The 20,715-nt window shown below is 37.3% G+C and overlaps 1 pseudogene; it reads right to left on the bottom strand.

Annotated features, from left to right (window-relative positions):
- Nucleotides 1–15,825: 15,825 nt before the first annotated feature.
- On the bottom strand, nt 15,826–20,678 carry LOC142520365 (protein JINGUBANG-like; annotated as a pseudogene).
- Between the last annotated feature and the right edge of the window lie 37 nt (nt 20,679–20,715).

Genomic DNA, 20,715 nt, shown 5'->3' on the forward strand with positions numbered 1-20,715 from the left:
TTATCTTATTTATGCTGTAGATGTGACAGAGAAGAAGAAGGAGGTGGGAATAGAGGAGATACCTGTAGTTGCTGAGTTTGCCGATGTATTTCCTGATGAGATTCCAGGCTTCCCACTAGTTCGTGAGGTGGAGTTTGGGATTGAGTTGATGCCAGGTACTTCCCCTATTTCTCGTACTCCTTACAGAATGGCACCAGCAGAGTTGAGAGAGTTGAAAGCCCAGTTGCAGGACTTGTTGGACAAGGGATACATTCGCCCTAGTGTATCGCCTTGGGGTGCACCAGTCTTATTTGTGAGAAAGAAAGATGGGACGATGCGGCTTTGTATTGATTATCGACAGCTGAATAAGGTAACGATTAAGAATAAATATCCCCTCCCTCGTATTGATGATTTGTTTGATCAGTTGCAGGGAACCTCAGTATATTCGAAGATTGATTTGAGGTCGGGATATCATCATATATGAGTTAGAGAGGAGGATATTCAGAAGACAGCATTCAGGACCAGATATGGACATTATGAGTTTTTGGTTATGCCGTTTGGGTTGACAAATGCTCCAGCTGTGTTTATGAGTTTGATGAATAGGGTATTTCAGCCTTATCTCGATCAGTTTTTTATTGTGTTTATTGATGATATATTGATATATTCCAGGAGTGAGGCTGAGCATGCAGGGCATTTGCGTTCAGTGTTACAAGTGTTGCGAGATAGACAGTTGTATGCCAAACTCAGTAAGTGTGAGTTTTGGTTGGATCGAGTGATCTTCTTGGGTCATGTAATATCGAGAGATGGGATTTCAGTTGATCCAAAGAAGGTCGAAGCCGTGTTACAGTGGTCTGCACCTACATCTGTACCAGAGATCCGTATTTTCTTGGGTTTAGCAGGTTATTATCGTCGATTTATCGAGGGATTTTCAAAGATTGCTAGGCCTTTGACACAGTTGACTCAGAAAGGTGTGCGATTTCAGTGGTCTGAAGCATGTGAGAGGAGTTTTCAGGAGTTGAAGCACCAACTGACGACTGCACCGGTGTTATCAATTCCTACAGAAAACGAGTGGTTTGTTGTTTATACGGATGCATCATTACATGGTTTGGGATGTGTTTTGATGCAGGATCGGCATGTTGTGGCATATGCCTCGAGACAGCTGAAACCACACAAAATCAGGTACCCCGTGCATGACTTGGAGTTAGCAGCCATTATCTTTGCCTTGAAGATATGGCGACACTATTTATATGGTACCTCGTTTACGATTTATACTGATCACAAGAGCTTGAGATTTCTGTTTACACAGTCCGAGTTGAATATGAGACAGAGACGATGGCTAGATTTGCTGAAAGATTATGATTATGAGATTGAATATCATCCTGGTCGAGCCAATCTTACAGCTGATGCATTGAGCCGTAAAGTGAGATGTACTGCAGAGGATGTGAGTCGTTTATCAGCTATGATGATGTCTTGTTGTTCCTTGGGATATGATTTTGATATTTCGACGACTCCTATCCAGGTATCTACCTTATTAGCTGAACCTGATATATATGGTTGTATTCGTGATGCACAGATGACAGACGAGAGAGTTCAGCGATGGAGGGAGTTAGTTTCTCAGAAACAAGATACTCGTTTTAGAGTGGCTGATGATGGCAGTTTGAAGATGAATGATAGATGGGTAGTTCCTGATATATCTGAGTTGCGCCAGGGCCTATTGCGGCGTGCAAACTGTAGTCGATATTCCATCCACCCTTGTGGCAAGAAGATGTATAAGGATCTACGCTCTCAGTTTTGGTGGAAGGGAATGAAATGTGATGTGATTGATTTTGTACGTCGATGTCTCAATTGTCAACAAATCAAAGCTGAGAGGAGAAGGCCGGGAGGTGAATTGAGGAGTTTAGAAGTACCGACTTGGAAATGGGAGCACATATCGATGGATTTTGTGACTCATTTGTCAAGAAGCACCGGAACTATTGATGCTATTTGGGTGATTGTTGATCGATTGACGAAAGTTGCACATTTTATACCCTATAGCATGAGTAGTACGTACTTGACGATGACACAGTTGTATATACGAGAGATTGTACGGTTGCATGGGATTCCAGTGTCTATTATTTCTGATAGAGATCCTCGATTTACTTCTCATTTTTGGGAAGGATTGCATACTGCGATGGGGACAGAGTTGAGATTGAGTACAGCTTATCATCCTCAGACAGATGGTCAGACTGAGCGTACTATTCAGACGCTGGAGGATATGTTGTGTGCTTATGTTATGGATTTTAAATCTGTTTGGCAGTCATCTATTCCGTTGGTGGAGTTTGCGTATAACAATAGTTATCAGAGTAGTATTCATGGCTCTATTTGAGGCATTGTATGGGAGACGTTGTAGATCTTCGTTATACTGGGATGATGTTGATCGAGCTGCAGTTACCGGTCCTGATATGATTCGTGAGATGGAAGAAAAAGTAAAGTTGATACAGCAACGATTAAAAGCAGCTCAAGATAGACAGGCCGCCTATGCCAATAAAAGACGAAGACCCTTAGAGTTTCAGCAGGGCGATCGAGTATTTTTGAAATTTTCTCCTTTTCGTGGCACAGTGCGATTTGGTATGAAAGGAAAGTTGGCACCGAGATATGTTGGCCCGTATGAGATATTGCAGCGGATAGGCACTTTGGCTTATTGATTGGCTCTACCTCCATCTTTATCTGGTATTCATGATGTGTTTCATGTGTCGATGTTGCGGAAGTATAAGACAGACCCTTCACATGTATTGGATATTTCTGAGGTTCAGTTAGATCCTGATGTGTCTTATGTTGAGAGACCAGTTTGTATTTTGGATCGATCTAAACGGAAGCTTCGTAGTAAACTTATACCGATGGTGAAGGTTCAGTGGGAGCATAGTGGTGTCGAAGAGGCCACTTGGGAGACAGAGTGGCATATGAGGGAGCTCTACCCCTACTTATTCTGATGGTATGACGTATCTTTTATTTATGCATATTATTACTGTTGTTGATTAATTTCGAGGTCGAAATTCATTTAAGGGGGGTAGAAATGTAATGCCTGAAGTAAATATCACAATTTGTTGATTTAGTAATGTGATATTACTAAATACTTAACGATTTTTAAAGAGAGAAATATGACATATTTTGATCATATGAAGTTCAAATGATTTGAAATTTGGATATAACGTAGAAACTCGAAGATATAGAAGTTTCATATTTTGAGTTTTTGGAAATTTGGTCGTTTGACTAGTCCAAAGTGATATACCGGCGTTAAAATGTTAAATATTATATATTATATTATATTATTTTATTTTATTAATATAATATAATAAAAAAATTAATTAAAAAAATTAAAAATGGTGAGGCGGTGGATTTCATTTCATCAAATTAAATGAATTTCAGTACATCCGTTTGCAGATCGAGAAAGAGAGAGGAGAGAAAAGAAATAATAAAGTTTTCAGATTTTCTTTTCGATTTTGCGACTTATCGGGTTATCCAATCGACGAACCGACTTCAGTTCTGTAATCGCCGACACAAGGTCTTCGATTTGAGGTATAAATTTTATATTTTTGGTGATGTTTGAAATTCGTCGATTTCTGAAATAAATCCGATAAATTGTTAAATCATACTGAAATTGAAGATTGTTGAATAGTGTATGATTTTAACGAAGTAGAGAAGGTTATAGTGGTGTTATTTTGAATTATTCCTAATTTGTTATAATTAGGGATTTTTAATCATTGGATTGAGATTGGAGAGTTGTTTGTCAGCTGTTATTAATTCTGATTATATATTCGGAGTCTACGAAGAATAGACTACACGTTGATATAAAATTTTCGTAATTTGACGGATGTTATAAAATAGCCTATTATTTGAAGTTAATTAGGGTGTATTTGATGGTAGTATTGTGAATTAAATACACCAGAATATTAAATTGTTGAACAATACGAATTTATAATCGAGTTTTATATTTTGTTGAATTAATTGTTGTTGGGCTATTTGATGTTGTATATTGAGACTGTTATGATTGTGTTGATACGGTGACAATGATCTGATATTGTTGTTGAATTATTTAGATACATCACAAGCTTTGGAATCAAAGAAATAGCCAGATTTTATATATACTCGATTATCAGGTACGTGTTGACGTACGAGCATATGTTGTTATTGTTTAGTATTGATGAATACTATTGCGTTGAACGATGATAAATCACCGGAATTGGGTGATTTGATATTATATTTGTTGTTGTTTATTATTGTTGACTATCGTTGTTGGGAGACGTCTTGTTGATGTTGTTACGTTGATGTTGTTCGTTCAACGATATTGTTGTCGCCGGAGTTGGGGTGCGACGTATCGTTGATGTTATTCGTTCGACGATATTGCTGTCGCCGGTGTTGAGGTGCGACGTATCATCGATGTTATTGTTCGTTCGACGATATTGCTGTCGCCGGAGTTGGGGTGCGACGTATCGTCGATATTATTGTTGCAGTGTGATGTTGTTGAGGTTGTTGATGGCTTGATTGTCCAGAGACAGCAAAGGGGGTATTTCTGTTATCATTCCAGTTATATTTTATATTGTTGATAATATAATTGTTATGTATTTCGATGATGATTGTTGTGTATGCTCACCTTTTGAGGGCTGTTTCTGTTGGGCAGGTTACAGGACTATGCGTGAGACAGGATAGTGGTGAAGGACTAGGTGTGTCTAGTCAAACAGTCTTGTAGTTAATAGTAAATAGAGACAGTATGGTTCATTGTCTTATTTGAGTTGTATGTGTGTATTTATTATACTGTTTCTGATACACTGACGTAGATAGTGTGGTGATTGCACTATTTTGTCGTATATGCATTATATTATTACGTCGTCGAAAAGAAAAGTTTTATGCATATGACGTCACATGTTGTATGATTACGTGGCGAGGTTTGGGGCGTCACAAACCGCTTGTTATATTATCAATCGTTTTTCTTCAGTGGCGATTGATCTGAAGACTCCGATGGAGATGTGGACCGGAAAGCCGACAGATTATTCTCATTTGCATACATTTGGAAGTCCGGTGTACGTTCTGTACAATGAGCAAGAATGTGGGGACCCGGACGTTAATCATCTTCTTAATCATCTTTGGGATTTAATTATCAATTAAGATAAACAAGGTCTAAAAATTTTTCTTTAAAATGCGGAAGGTAATGGAATCAATCTATTATACAAACCAGTATAATAATACAAATCTTGTACAACCTGCTTCTAGTTCAAACTAATCGAAGGTTTCACTACTAAATTTCAAGTATTAAACCAAGTCTACATCCAAGTCCGGAATCACCACTCTAATCTCGATCTCTCATCATCTTCTTGACCCCGATCTTGTCCCACCTGTTGTCATGCACACATACAAAACAAGACAACAGCCGGATACTCCGGTGAGAATAAATCCCAGTATAAAACATGTATACATGCATATACACAATATAACTCATAAAGCATACTATCATGCATAAAATTTATAACAATAGGTTTCATAGTCTATGAAACTAAATCAAAATAAGCATGCAATAACAATGGATTCCATAATCTCTGAAATCAAAATAAAATAAGCATGCAACTCAACTCAATTCATATCTTGACTCGACTCGACTCTAACTCTAGGGATCCCGGTGTGAATAAGACGTCACTGTCTGTCACCTAACCTCCCAATCGGGGTAACTGTACGTCTTATTCCTAGACTTCGGTCCTGTCTGTATCGAATGTCTACAATCGGATTGAATCTGATCCGAAGCGTCGATACCACCGAACATCTAGTTTGACAAGTCTGCCAATGACTATCCTATGTCAAATGCTTGAATATAAATCTATAAACAAGACATCGTCATATCAAGAGATTTGAATATAATTCCATAAACAAATCAATTATATCAAAAGGTAAACAACAACCCTAGTATGTGATTTTGTTGGGCAACTCAAATTGAATCTCATTTGAGTTGTGTCTTCCCCAAAACAAAACATGAATTATACCTTTGTCTTCCCGGTCTGACGAAGACGAAGTCTTGTATTCCAATCTGTCCATATCAATCTGGCAATGACAATCGCATAAATACAATATCAGTATATAATTCGATTCAAAACCTGTTCCGATTAATGCTCAATTCAGTATACAATCTGATCCATATCTGAACAAGGTACAATCTAATTCATATCAATAATATCATGATACAATCGAAATCATTACTGAATCTGATCAATAACAATTTACTGATGTTTCGACGGCATAGCAATACCGTCACGATAACCCCGTCTATCTCAACATCACAGATATAATACCAGAATTCAGTACAACTCACAATCTGAATAATAACACAACTCTGATATAGAATCTCAACTAAATCAACTCTGAAATTCATAACAATTTCATAAACAGTCTATTCTTTAATCTGACTTCAGTTATACAATGTCTACTGTAGCAGAAACATCATATCTGATTCATATTCAATTCTGACAATATCATAACTCAAATCGTGTCTAAACGTAACAAAACTTACGTCCAATTATAGCCTGCATTGATAGGAACTCGGTGCTGAAGTCGATTGAAAATCTAACGGGCTGATCTTTCACAATCACAAATCTACAAAGGCGTAAGGATTTTCTCTCAAAAGCTTTATCCCTTTTCTGAATTTTGATAAGGAGAAGCGTGCAATTCTTATATATATATACTGCATGCAACACCAGGAAACGTGGCTTATTTTTCATGTTGCACGTCACACCGCGGGTGCGCTCATTCAATAACCGCGGGTGCGCTCAGTGTAATGATATACATCAACTTTTCCGAAAGCTTCGACCGCGGGTGCGCTCAGTCCTGTAACGCGGGTGCGCTGACCTCACTGGTACAACACCGAGGGTGCGGTCTGTCTAGCACCGCGGGTGCGGTGTCACTTCCGTAATTAATCTTCAACTCTCTGTCCATCAACCGCGGGTGCGGTCTTGTTCGTAGCGCGGGTGCGCTCATGCTACTGTAATTCTTCCACAATTCATGAGCTCAACCGCGGGTGCGGTCCTTTCCTTACTGCGGGTGCAGTCTATATTTCATGCACCACTTCATAATCTCATTTAGTGCTTCTCATTACATGTCATGCATACTCATATCTTCCGAATATCACATCAATGAAGACCAATAAATCTCGAGCCTTACATTTCTCTCCCTCTAAGAAATGATTTCGTCCTCGAAATCACAAGTAATCAATTCAGATATATCAGAAGAAATGTATACAGAGTTTAAATCAAAATTCATCTCAATGAATCCATTCTGAAATCTTAATCTCATGACAAGTTCTGTCTTTCAGATAGTCTCTTTGAGGCCCTGTCACTTACTGTATTTTCAATAATAGAATAGTCTTCATTCTGAAATATCTTTCTTGTACGGATCTGTGATTCTAAATTGGAATAATAATTCAAGATTATAATATCATAATACCCTTCGAAATAACTCTGACAGAATCAATCTCACCATCCTGTCTATACAACATCCGTATATATCAATCAACGGCTCATACCAAATCAATATCATCAGCTGTTATCAAATCTGTTTATCCCAGTCAAGGATATATTCAATCTTCGGCCCCAAATACCAATCATCATCATTCAACGTTGGCGTATTCAGTCTGTCTGGTCTGAGGTATCTTCATTTTCTTCTGAATTAGCTACATTTTCTTTGTCATATCTCTGACTGTATCAGCTTCTATCTCAGGTATCTCCGAGATATTATTCTTATAGCAAAGAAATCTGCAGTACTTACTGTACAATGTCTCATTTGCGGCTATTTCAATGCTCGTTTGATAGCTATCATTATACAATAATTCATATAGTGACAATATGTCATGTCAACTGGTGTTAGCATCCAGCACTGCAACTCTCTGGATATATCTCAATATCCGGATAATACGCTCTAGCTATTTGTCAGTCGGTGGATAATATATGAATGAGTTCATGGTACGTTCTGCCACAATTACAAACTCAATCAGAATCACAATCTGATATAGTCTAGTTCTACATTCTGATCAATCTGACCATTTCTTTGACATCGATCTGTGTCATTTGGTCATGTTTGTACGTCATCTTATACAAACTAATAGATATAGATTGAACAATCTGTCAATCACAATTATATCATATCATAATCTGGAAAGTATTGCAGTGGTCTTATTACGAAATTCATCGAAATATACTCCCCATGTCTAGTCAAGAATATACAAATTCTGTAATAACTCTTCTGATTTCTATCTTTCTATCTTCATTTATTGGCGATTTAGACATTTTAGTACAAATTCTGCCAACATTTCAATACAAATTCTGTCACAACTGGTTTAATCTGTCCAGGTCAGAACTATCTGTTCGAATATCATACATTCTCTGTCACCAAAATGAAAACTGAATCCACTACGGTGCGTTTCGGACACTATCTGTCAATTCAGATTCGAACTATTTGGTACAAACAAATCAGTTAATAATATAAGTTAAAAAAAAATATCTACCTGATATTCGGTTCTGATTATCGATATCAAATTCTGTTGTACAATTCTGAAACATTTGACATCACAAGATAATCGTTCTCATACCGTAAAATCAAATATCTGTCACTCTGATCGATGTTCTGTTCTGATTATTGAAATTAAGCTCTGAACATTCTGATTATATTTCTGATCTGCCGAAATTCTCGAGTTCAGCTCTGATTCTGTTTGAATAATCTATATCAAACACTGACTCAGAATAACAGTACTATCAAATTAGATTCATAATATCAATAATCTATACTGATCTAGTGAGTTTAGTAAACTCATAAAACGGCAATTCCTGGCAATATTGTCAATTCTGACTAATCAATCACGTCTTCATGTCGTTTTGATCCACTGCTATATATCATCTGCAAATATAATATGTCCTCAAACAATATAAGCTGTCTCAAATATTGTGTTAGAACAATAACAATACTTAGGCAGACACAAAACAACAATCGTATAAGATAATCTGCTAACTCAGACCAACATAAATTTCTGACAATTCTGACATTTCTGAAATTTCTGATATCGGTATCGTTCTCAGTCACTTATCACAATCTCAACTGTGTCAAAATCAATCGGTATACTAACTTCAGATATCGCACGTTCTGCATACAATCTGTTTCAAGCAGGATTCATATCTGAATAATTTCTGTATACAATAATCACAATTCTCAGAGTATCCAATACAATCTTCAGATATTCGATTCAATCAATCGGATGCTGCAATCATATCAAAACATCATAGATACAACGAGCATGAAATCATCATAATATCTCTGAACATACTGAAACATGCCAAGGAGAAACATTAAATCAGATGTAACTCCTGGTCGGTACTCTTCTACTGATCTTTCAATTCTTTCAGTGTCATTCTGTACATTCAATATCATTCTGTACTGAATTCTAAAACACAACCAGTACCTGGTATCAATTCAATTCTGAAATCTATCTTTTTGATATAAAGCAAATATGAAATCTTATCTGGGCAAACATCAGCCAACTCGTACATCATTGGCAAATCTGCCAATGCTAGACTCGATTTCAGTATGTCTACTGAATACATAAAGATGCCATCTGCTCCTTTATATAACAATCGAGTCCCTAGACAACACAAATATCAAAGGAATTCTGAATCTAGAATCCTTACCGTGAAATCTCTACTCATCAGCCATATCTGGTCTGAATCTTATACTCTCCTGACAAGAATCTATAATAGTCCTGTACTTGTTCAGCATATTAATATCAATAATGCGGTCAACTCAGAAATACAAGTACATCATAATCTAACTCGACCTCATTCTCATCTTACTCTAGTATACAATATTTCATAGAAATATCTGATATCAATCTTTCTTTCCCAACAAGTAAGGGAATCAATATTACAGTACAATCAGACTCAATAGATACAGCATATCTCAATGCAACTCAGTCAAAGATAATCGTAGGGAATGCATTAGTATATATCAATACCCATGCAATATAATCATAAAAGAACAATACCTGCCACTCTATCATCAGGTGTGTCCGGTGTCTGTTCTTTGGTCTTCTGTTCCCTAAAATCTTCGGGAACTTCTCTGAGGACAAACTCTAGCAAGGTGTCCCGGCTGTCTACAAATATGGCAACTACCAGTCACTCCCTGGCATTACTCTGTGGAATGTCTCCCTCCGCAAGTTCTGCAATATACTCCAGTATGACTCGGGCTGGAACCATTGGAGCTAGTTGAACCGCTCAGTCCACTCCCTAACTTCTTGAATGGTTTCTTTCGAGCTTTCAGCAAATCTTGCTTTCCACTCGTACTGCCTTTATCAAATCTAAGAAGGGATTGCTGTGTCTGGGGTTGCATCTCACACACCCTTTTTAGTTGTCTAATCAGACTCGCCTCCGCTCTCTTCGCTCTACTCAAGGCATCAGCAAAATGGTAAGGTCGCTGCATATTCATCAATGCAACTATCTCCGAGATTAATCCTCTGATGAACTGATCCGCTACAGCTTCATCATTCCCAATTACATGAGGAGCAAAACGCAGTAGAGTAGAAAATTTAGCAACATATCCTTCAATATTCAGTTGACCTTGTCTCAAATTCTCAAACTCTACTCTTTTATCTTCCCGGTACGAAACTGAGAAAAATCTTCGATAAAATTCAGTTCTGAATATCTCCCACGAAATCGCTATACCTCTCTGTTCTAGCATTCTTTTACTTGTAATCCACCAACTTCTAGCGGTCTCTCGTAACTGGTGGAATATCAGTTTAATTCTCTGTTCATCTGAAAAATCAAGTAAATCAAACAGTATTTCTATATCATCAAACCAGTTCTCACAATCTTCAGACGTCTCGACCCCACTCAGAATCGGCGGCTGAAATAACTGAAATTCTTCCAACTGTATTTCCATCTGAGTTTCTGATACATCTATCTGTTCATTCGAAGCACTACCTCTTTCTGGAATTCTCCTTGGAGGTATATCTGCTTATCAAACCATTAGTACTCAAATACTACAAATCTGTTCCAATCTTTCTCTGATCATCTTACTGCTGATCATGAATCAGATCTGATTCATACTCAATAATACATATTACAAATTCAAATCAGATAATTAGATAACATGTATTTTAAAGCAGTAAAACATAATGTCATGCTAGCACACACTATGTAAATCAACATCAAAATAAGTCTCATGCTAGCAATCACATGCAAGGAAAGAAAACTCACTCTACCCCGCTCATTCTCTTCTATCTCAGTCTAAAGGATCTATCGCTCTGATACCACCTGTTGTGGGGACCCGGACGCTAATCATCTTCTTAATCATCTTTGGGATTTAATTATCAATTAAGATAAACAGGGTCTAAAAATTTTTCTTTAAAATGCGGAAGGTAATGGAATCAATCTATTATACAAACCAGTATAATAATACAAATCTTGTACAACCTGCTTCTAGTTCAAACTAATCGAAGGTTTCACTACTAAATTTCAAGTATTAAACCAAGTCTACATCCAAGTCCGGAATCACCACTCTAATCTCGATCTCTCATCATCTTCTTGACCCCGATCTTGTCCCACCTGTTGTCATGCACACATACAAAACAAGACAACAGCCGGATATTCCGGTGAGAATAAATCCCAGTATAAAACATGTATACATGCATATACACAATATAACTCATAAAGCATACTATCATGCATAAAATTTATAACAATAGGTTTCATAGTCTATGAAACTAAATCAAAATAAGCATGCAATAACAATGGATTCCATAATCTCTGAAATCAAAATAAAATAAACATGCAACTCAACTCAATTCATATCTTGACTCGACTCGACTCTAACTCTAGGGATCCCGGTGTGAATAAGACGTCACTGTCTGTCACCTACCCTCCCAGTCGGGGTAACTGTACGTCTTATTCCTAGACTTCGGTCCTGTCTGTATCGAATGTCTACAATCGGATTGAATCTGATCCGAAGCGTCGATACCACCGAACATCTAGTTTGGCAAGTCTGCCAATGACTCTCCTATGTCAAATGCTTGAATATAAATCTATAAACAAGACATCGTCATATCAAGAGATTTGAATATAATTCCATAAACAAATCAATTATATCAAAAGGTAAACAACAACCCTAGTATGTGATTTTGTTGGGCAACTCAAATTGAATCTCATTTGAGTTGTGTCTTCCCCAAAACAAAACATGAATTATACCTTTGTCTTCCCGGTCTGACGAAAACGAAGTCTTGTATTCCAATCTGTCCATATCAGTCTGGCAATGACAATCACATAAATACAATATCAGTATATAATTCGATTCAAAACCTGTTCCGATCAATACTCAATTCAGTATACAATCTGATCCATATCTGAACAAGGTACAATCTAATTCATATCAATAATATCATGATACAATCGAAATCATTACTGAATCTGATCAATATCAATCTAGTGATGTTTCGACGGCATAGCAATACCGTCACGATAACCCCGTCTATCTCAACATCACAGATATAATACCAGAATTCAGTACAACTCACACTCTGAATAATAACACAACTCTGATATAGAATCTCAACTAAATCAACTCTGAAATTCATAACAATTTCATAAACAGTCTATTCTTTAATCTGACTTCAGTTATACAATGTCTACTGTAGCAGAAACATCATATCTGATTCATATTCAATTCTAACAATATCATAACTTCAAATCGTGTCTAAACGTAACAAAACTTACGTCCAGTTATAGCCTGCGTTGATAGGAACTCGGTGCTGAAATCGGATTGAAAATCTAACGGGCTGATCTTTCACAATCACAAATCTACAAAGGCGTAAGGATTTTCTCTCAAAAGCTTTATCCCTTTTCTGAATTTTGATAGGGAGAAGCATGCAATTCTTATTTATATACTGCATGCAACACCAGGAAACGTGGCTTATTTTTCATGTTGCACGTCACACCGCGGGTGCACTCATTCAATAACCGCGGGTGCGCTCATTCAATAATATACATCAACTTTTCCGAAAGCTTCGACCGCGGGTGCGCTCAGTCCTGTAACGCGGGTGCGCTCACCTCACTGGTACAACACCGCGGGTGCGGTGTCACTTCCGTAATTAATCTCCAACTCTCTGTCCATCAACCGCGGGTGCGGTCTTGTTCGTAGCGCGGGTGCGCTCATGCTACTGTAATTCTTCCACAATTCATGAGCTCAACCGCGGGTGCGGTCCTTTCCTTACCGCGGGTGCGGTCTATATTTCATGCACCACTTCATAATCTCATTTAGTGCTTCTCATTACATGTCATGCATACTCATATCTTCCGAATATCACATCAATGAAGACTAATAAATCTCGAGCCTTACAAAGAAAGATCAAAGTTGGATTCGAAATCCAGAAAATGTATCTTCTTGAGTTATGCTGATGGAGTAAAGGGGTTTCGCTTGTGGGATCCTACTGTTCACAAGCTTGTCATCAGCAAGGATGTTATCTTCGAGGAAGATAAAGTAAAGGGAGACAAAGGCACACCGAATTCAGAAACTACTATTTTTCAGGTGGAAAATAATACGGACGAAGCTCAAGTTTCTTGTGAAGCAGTACAAGAGCACGAAGAACAAGAACATGTTGAGTCTAAGGTTTTCAATGTGAGACAGTCAACTCGAGACAGAAGACCACCAGGTTGGCCTTCAGATTATGTCACTGAAAGCAACATTGCATATTGTCTATTATCAGAGGATGTGAGCCACCGAGTTTCCACGAGGCTACTCAAAGCTCAGATGTATCCTTGTGAATGATAGCAATGCAAGAAGAGTTGGAGGCATTAGACATGAATGAAACTTGGGATCTTGTTACACTACCACAAGGAAGGAAAGCCATTGGTGGCAGATGGGTCTATAAGATCAAGCGTGATGGCAATAACCAAGTGGAGCGGTATCGTGCTAGATTGGTGGTAAAAGGGTATGCTCAGAAAGAAGGCATTGACTTCAATGAGATATTTTCTCCTGTGGTTCGGCTTACAACAGTCAGAGTAGTGTTGGCATTATGTGCGGTGTTTGACCTACATCTAGAAAAGCTAGATGTGAAAATGGAGTTCCTTCATGGAGATCTTGAAGAAGAAATCTATATGCTCCAGCTAGAAAGTTTTGCGGAAAAAGGTAAAGAGAACTTGGTTTGCAGGTTGAACAAATCTCTGTACGGTCTCAAACAGGCGCCGAGGTATTGGTACAAGAGATTTGATTCCTATTTCATGAACCTTTGATACAACAGACTAAGTGCAGACCGTTGTACGTATTTCAAGAGGTCTGGTGATGATTATATCATTTTGCTGTTGTATGTGGACAACATGTTGGTAGCAGGCCACAACAAAGATCAGGTCCAAGGATTGAAGGCACAGTTCGCTAGGGAATTTGATATGAAGGACTTGGGAGCAGCAAACAAGATTCTAGAGATGCAAGTTCACCGAGATAGAAGTAACAGAAAGATTTGGCTTTCACGGAGAAATTATTTGAAGAAAGTATTGCAAAGCTTCAACATGCAAGATAGTAAGCCAATCTCGACCCATCTTCCTATTAACTTCAAGTTATCCTCGGAGATGTGTCTTAGCAGTGAAGCAGAGAGGATGGAGATGTCTCGAGTATCGTATGCATAAGCAGTGGGAAGTTTGATGTTCGCTATGATCTGTACAAGACCGGACATTGCTCAAGCAGTGGGAGCAGTTAGTCGGTATATGGAGAATCCTGGAAGAGAGCATTGGAGCACTGTTAAGAGGATCCTTAGATACATTAAGGGTACCTCGAATGCTGCATTATGTTATGGAGGATCGGATTTTACACTCAGAGGTTATGTCGATTCAGATTATGCAGGTGATCATGATAAAAGAAAATCTACTACTGGTTATGTGTTTACACTTGCGAGGGAAGCAGTAAGTTGGGTTTCAAAACTGCAGACTGTTGTGGCGTTATCTACAACAGAGGCAGAATACATGGCAGCTACTCAAGCTTGCAAGGAGGCAATATGGATTAAAATATTATTGGAGGAGATCGGGCACAAACAAGAGAATGTTCCTTTGTTTTGTGACAATCAGAGTGCCTTGCACATCGCAAGGAATCCAGCCTTTCATTCCAGGACTAAACACATTGGAGTTCAATTTCACTTTGTGCGAGAAGTAGTAGAAGAAGGAAGCGTGGATATGCAGAAGATCGATACAAAGGACAACATAGCTGATTTTGTAACCAAGCCAGTGAACACTGATAAGTTTGAGTGGTGTAGATCCTCAAGTGGCCTAGCGGAAATGTAAGCAGCAGGTAATGGCAAGATTGAAAAGATGTGTGGAGATGTGTTTGATTCTCAATAAAATCTCCAAGTGGGAGAAATGTCGACAAAGAAGTTAATAGGTGGGGCCAAAGTTGGCAAATTTGAATTGCATACTTTGAAGAAAATTCATAGTCAAGAAAAACGTGTATTTTAATGTGGGCAGAAAGAATTTCAGACGGAAATATGAATACGCGTTTTTAACGTGTATTCACACGGACAATGAGCTCTATAAATAGAGCTCCCCCCTTCATTCTGAAATCATTCCTTCTTCGAGTTTTCTCTCATCTTATAAGCATTTAAGTGCTTTGTTCTATAATATTTGTGAGTTTTTTTGTTCTCCTGTATTAAGAGAGTGTGTGTTCTATTTGGAAACACAGTGAGTGAGTTGTACACCACAAAATATTATAGTGGAATTTTTTTCATCTTGCCCGTGATTTTTACCCTACTAATTTTTAGGGGTTTTCCACGTAAATCTCGGTGTCCAGTTTATTCTTTATTTTCGGGTTTTATTATCTCAAATTCCACACGTGGGACCAACAGTAACCCCGCCGCCAGATCCTCACCTTCCTATCAGCCGAACCACTCAACAGCAAATCCTGAACATTCGTCAAACACAGTATGGCCTTCCGATGACCCCTCAGTGCACCAGTCACCGCCATGTGATTGGCGCCATCCTCTCTTTCCCAAACCAAAATGGACCTATCACACGACCCGGAGAAGAGAACCGACTCGTCGAGGTTTAACGCCAATGCATTCATGGTGAATTTATGCTTCTCTAAAGTAGCTATCAGCCCATGTTTCTTCTCTCCGGTCGCCTTTCCCCATACTTTGATCCGCTTATCTGTCGAACCCGTGTAGATCAGACCTTCATTTGATAATGGCGTCATCGTGGGCTTTGTTGATTGATTCCAGGCATCAGAAGTTGTGTGGTTGCCAGATTTTCAAGCTTTTATCCCAAGAAATGGAAAGCACGTGGTTTGCATTTTCCGCAAGCCCCGAGACGGGGTCGTGGTGTTCGATCCAGAGGCACTTCTTGTGCCCGTCGGATTTTTAGATGATTCTGCGGCAAAATGAAGTTCTGGAGACGATCTTCCAGCGTCAGTAGCATTGCAATAAGATTGTGCTCTTTGTAGATATTCATCTTCCAGATGTGGATTTTGCAGTCTTGGTGGGCAGTGAAGACTTTCCCATGCGAAAACGCGATGGCTTTCACAGAACCACATGAGTCCTTTTCGCTGTTGAAAGTATCGACAAGGGTGTTGTTTATGATTTCAAAGACATTAATCTCGTTCCCCGAGGCTGTGTAGAGGAGATTATTGTGGAGTGTTATTAAATTGATGTATGAACGGATGTGCTGCAGCGAGAAAAGGAAGCGGGCGAAGGCGGAGGGAACCGAGTTCTCCGGCGACAGGCAGAGACTCTGCAGAGATGGAACTGAGGGGAGTGTTAGGAGGGAGAGGTTGCTCTAAAGGCTGGTCACTGATGAGAAAGAGGAGTGTGTTAGAACATCATAACAACTACTGCTTGCTGTGTCGAAAAATGAAGTTTTCAACGGTGCATGGGATGTGGCGGTGGAGGTGGTGGTAGCGGAGGAGGAGCATGTTGATAGCCATGATCGTAGCTGTTAGAGTAGGTGCCTGTCAAGTCAAGTGTTGGCCGAGGGTTCACGTTGAAACTCTATGTATAAACAATTTTTATTTTAATAATATTTGAAATTATTTTTTTGTCACATCTTTATCTGTATACACATGCTAGTTGCATAGATAAAGTTTTTGAATATACAAATATTAGAAAAATATGAGATGCTCATATGATGAGTATTATGAAACTCATATTTGGAATACTGTATATTCTAAACAGTTTCTAGTCGATTCAGCCGCCGCTAAGAAGGATTTAGGTCGCTCGAGTTTGAGACTAGTATCTGCGATGTGAGTACCATGTTTCATTGGTAGGGGACATTGTTATATCCAAGCATGCAGATAGGTGCACCTTGTAAAGTGCACTGAACAACCCTCTATAAAGGACTTTCCAAGTGGTTCTCACTTATCGAGTGGAAACGTTCTAGTTTATGGTTGTACACCATTAGTCCTTATGACCCGGGACAACATTGAGACTCTATATGCTAGCATTGCACTTTGACTTGTTTATCGACTCATATGGGGTCATCAGGTGGCAAGGTTAGGTGTTTTGTCGAAACATATAGGAGTCGATGCATTGTAGTCGGGGATTCACCGCTTACCTTCGGGTATGGATATCCTATGTGTATGTAGTATGAAATCTCTGATCAGAGTATGGTGGTAATTAATAAAGGGGTTTCTTAGATTACACCATCGATGCAACTACGACATGACACATAGTATCAATTCTTTGACAGCTCTCGATATACCAATAGTTGTCGAATCGGTCGGGATATATGAGATGAAGGGATCATACTGTACGCTAACCATAATAGAATGATTCTTGCAGGCACTATCATTTGATACCTAGGGAATCATGTAAGCGATGCTGCTAGACGTTTAACATCATTGGTTGGGTATTATCGGACTTGAGTTCTGACGTTCTTATTATCAAGGAGTTGATAAGTAAGAATGGAGCAATTGGGGTATGCTCATATAAGGACATGTTTAGTCCCGAATCACATAGAGATGTGAACCCACTGCTAGTTGTATCAATGAACCATTGAGGATCACACAAGTGCTAACTTTCTAGATCTCGTTGAAATGAAAAATAGTTCAATATGTTGAACGGCTTATAAAGGAGTTTATAAGCGCAAGGAAAATTGGAAGTATGACTTCTATAAGGGAATAAAACTTTTAATTTGTTGAAGTGTTCCTAAATTAAAAGTTGGCCAAATAAATAATGTATTTGAAAATTATGATTTTCATAAACATTATTATGGACTAAATTAAATTAATTCAAGTGTTGAATTAATTAAACATTAGTGGACCTAGTAGAGTCCAAATAATTAAATTAATTCAAGTGTTGAATTAATTAAATAACATTGGGCCTTGTAGAGTCCAATTAGAAATAATTATTAAACTAGTGGACATGAGTAAAATCAAGTAAAGTTTAAATGGTCTCAAATGTGTTTGAGATATTTAAATAAAAGTTCATGGGCCTTGTAATTGTTACAAGCCCAAACAAATTGCATGCTTGGAAGGTGAAGGGTTGGAGGCAACTTATGAGTTAATGGCATGGCATGCTCCACAACCAAGAAAAGTCTTTCCTTCTCTCCTCCAATATATAAGGGCCAAAATTTTCTTGAATTCCCTTCATATTTTTTTTCTTCTTCAATTGTTGAGGATAGCACACCCTTCTCAAAGAAAAATGCCTTATATTTTTTAGTGCAAGTGTAAGGTGGATTTAGCTTGTTGGTGGTGGACCTAATTTGAAAAAAGGAGTCTAAGAGCAAGAATAGCTTGTAGAGGGTCAATCATTCAAGAGCCAAGTTGTTGACAACTTGGTTGGAACCAATAATCAATCCTTGTGATTGATAGGTACATTTTAAACACTCTATGTATGACATGTTTGTTTTGTTATTTGTTACACATCTTGTGGTGCTCGGTTTTGTTTTCTTGTTGAAAAACAATTTTTCAAAACTTCTGTTGCGTAGCCGGGCACCGTAATCGATCCCCTTTCAGTAGCTTCATATCGTCGGTCGGAGAGAAGAAAACGAGTGGGTAGAGAAAAAGATGTGGAAAGAATGGGCTGCTTATATAGAAGGATTTTCTTATGGAATTTTCAGATTGAAAAGGAATTTGAGTAAGTCTTTTTAAATAGTTTGACGAATCTTTATGTGTGAGACGTGTTAACTCTACTGATATTCAGAATAAAAAGTAATACTCTTTACATAAAAAGTAATATTTTTTCATGGATAACTCAAATAAGAGATCTGTCTCAAAAAATACGACCCGTGAGACTGTGTCACACAAGTTTTTGCCAAAGAATTTTTATTATTATTTTTTTAAAATGTCCCTTTTATTAATTTAATTTTTTAAAATTTTTTATGTTTCATTGGGGCAAGTTGATATATTATATTATTTTATGTTCCTTGATGTGCTATTGTTTAGCTATTCACCTATCTTTTAAAAAGAATAGTAAAATGGATTATAATAAGTAAATTGGGTTATTGTATTTTATTTCTGAAAAAATATTTTTAAAGTATATTTAAGATAGTTTTATAATTTTAAATGTATTTTATCCTTAAAAATTATTTATTATTATTATTTTTTTGTTTGTCTATTTAAAACTCTAGGTGGATCTGTCAATTATTTTGTTGAAAATTTGAAACAATTGTCAAATTTTTGAACTTTTGTTCATCTTTTCTTTGCGCAAAAAAAAAAAATTCTTCTTAAAATTTATTTTTTTCATTAAATTGCTCCACTCAATTGAGTTAAGTTGCTCAAATTTATTAGTATGATTTAGTTTATATATGCCATTTAATTTCTTATTATTAATAAATTTACGTAGCATATTGATTTATTAAATAAGATATTGAAGATAATTATGTACGTTTAATTATCAGCTCATATGTAATATTTTTTTATATTTAATAAAAAAAATTATATAGGATTTTTCCTTAAAAAATCGACCCCTCGCCGATTATCCAGTATCATTATAATTTTTCGCTCCATCTCGATGTAAATGGAAAAAAAATTATATATCCTTTTTTTCCAAGTTCTTTTCTTCTCTAATAATGCAAATAAAAGTGGAAAAAAAATAACATGGCTATATTTAGAAATGTTAAGGAAGATTTATATTTATATATATAAGCGTTAGTTATGTATGCATGGGAATCGAAACAAAATACCCAGTTGGTTTTTAGTAAGCTACTAACATTCACTATTTCTTTAAACCAGTGTTCATAATAATTTTCCCGATTTTAATTAATATTTGAACGTCGTTTATTCGGTTTTTCGTGTTGAATACTCGATACAAAAAAATTATTAAAATTTAACTACGAGTTTCGTGTTGAATGAAATTCCGATAATTGCTGGAACGGACGAGTTGCAGTGTGATTCATTGCGTCTGCTGAAGAGTGACATGTTTATTTATATGATTATTTAGATGCAAATTATAGATTTTAAGACAATATATGATTATTTTGATCTTTAAAAATCAAATTTATTTCTCTCTACCTATTTTGTGGATAAATATTCTCGAGGTGAGAGCTATGTGTTGATACTGATCATTTTTAAGAGTTGGAAATGATATTATTTTCTCATGTGATTATCCAAATAGTAGAAGTGGTATGGTAATTCGTGGTTAACAAAACCAGATTGGTTCGGGTTTTAATAAAAAATCGAGCCAAGACAAGTTTATCGGTTTTCGATCTGACTGGTTCTTGATCAATCCGACCCATCTTGACCGATTTTGACTGGTTCTGATAGGTTTGACCA

The sequence above is a fragment of the Primulina tabacum genome, chromosome 12 (assembly GCF_025594145.1).
Source record: "Primulina tabacum isolate GXHZ01 chromosome 12, ASM2559414v2, whole genome shotgun sequence".
NCBI lineage: Eukaryota > Viridiplantae > Streptophyta > Magnoliopsida > Lamiales > Gesneriaceae > Primulina > Primulina tabacum.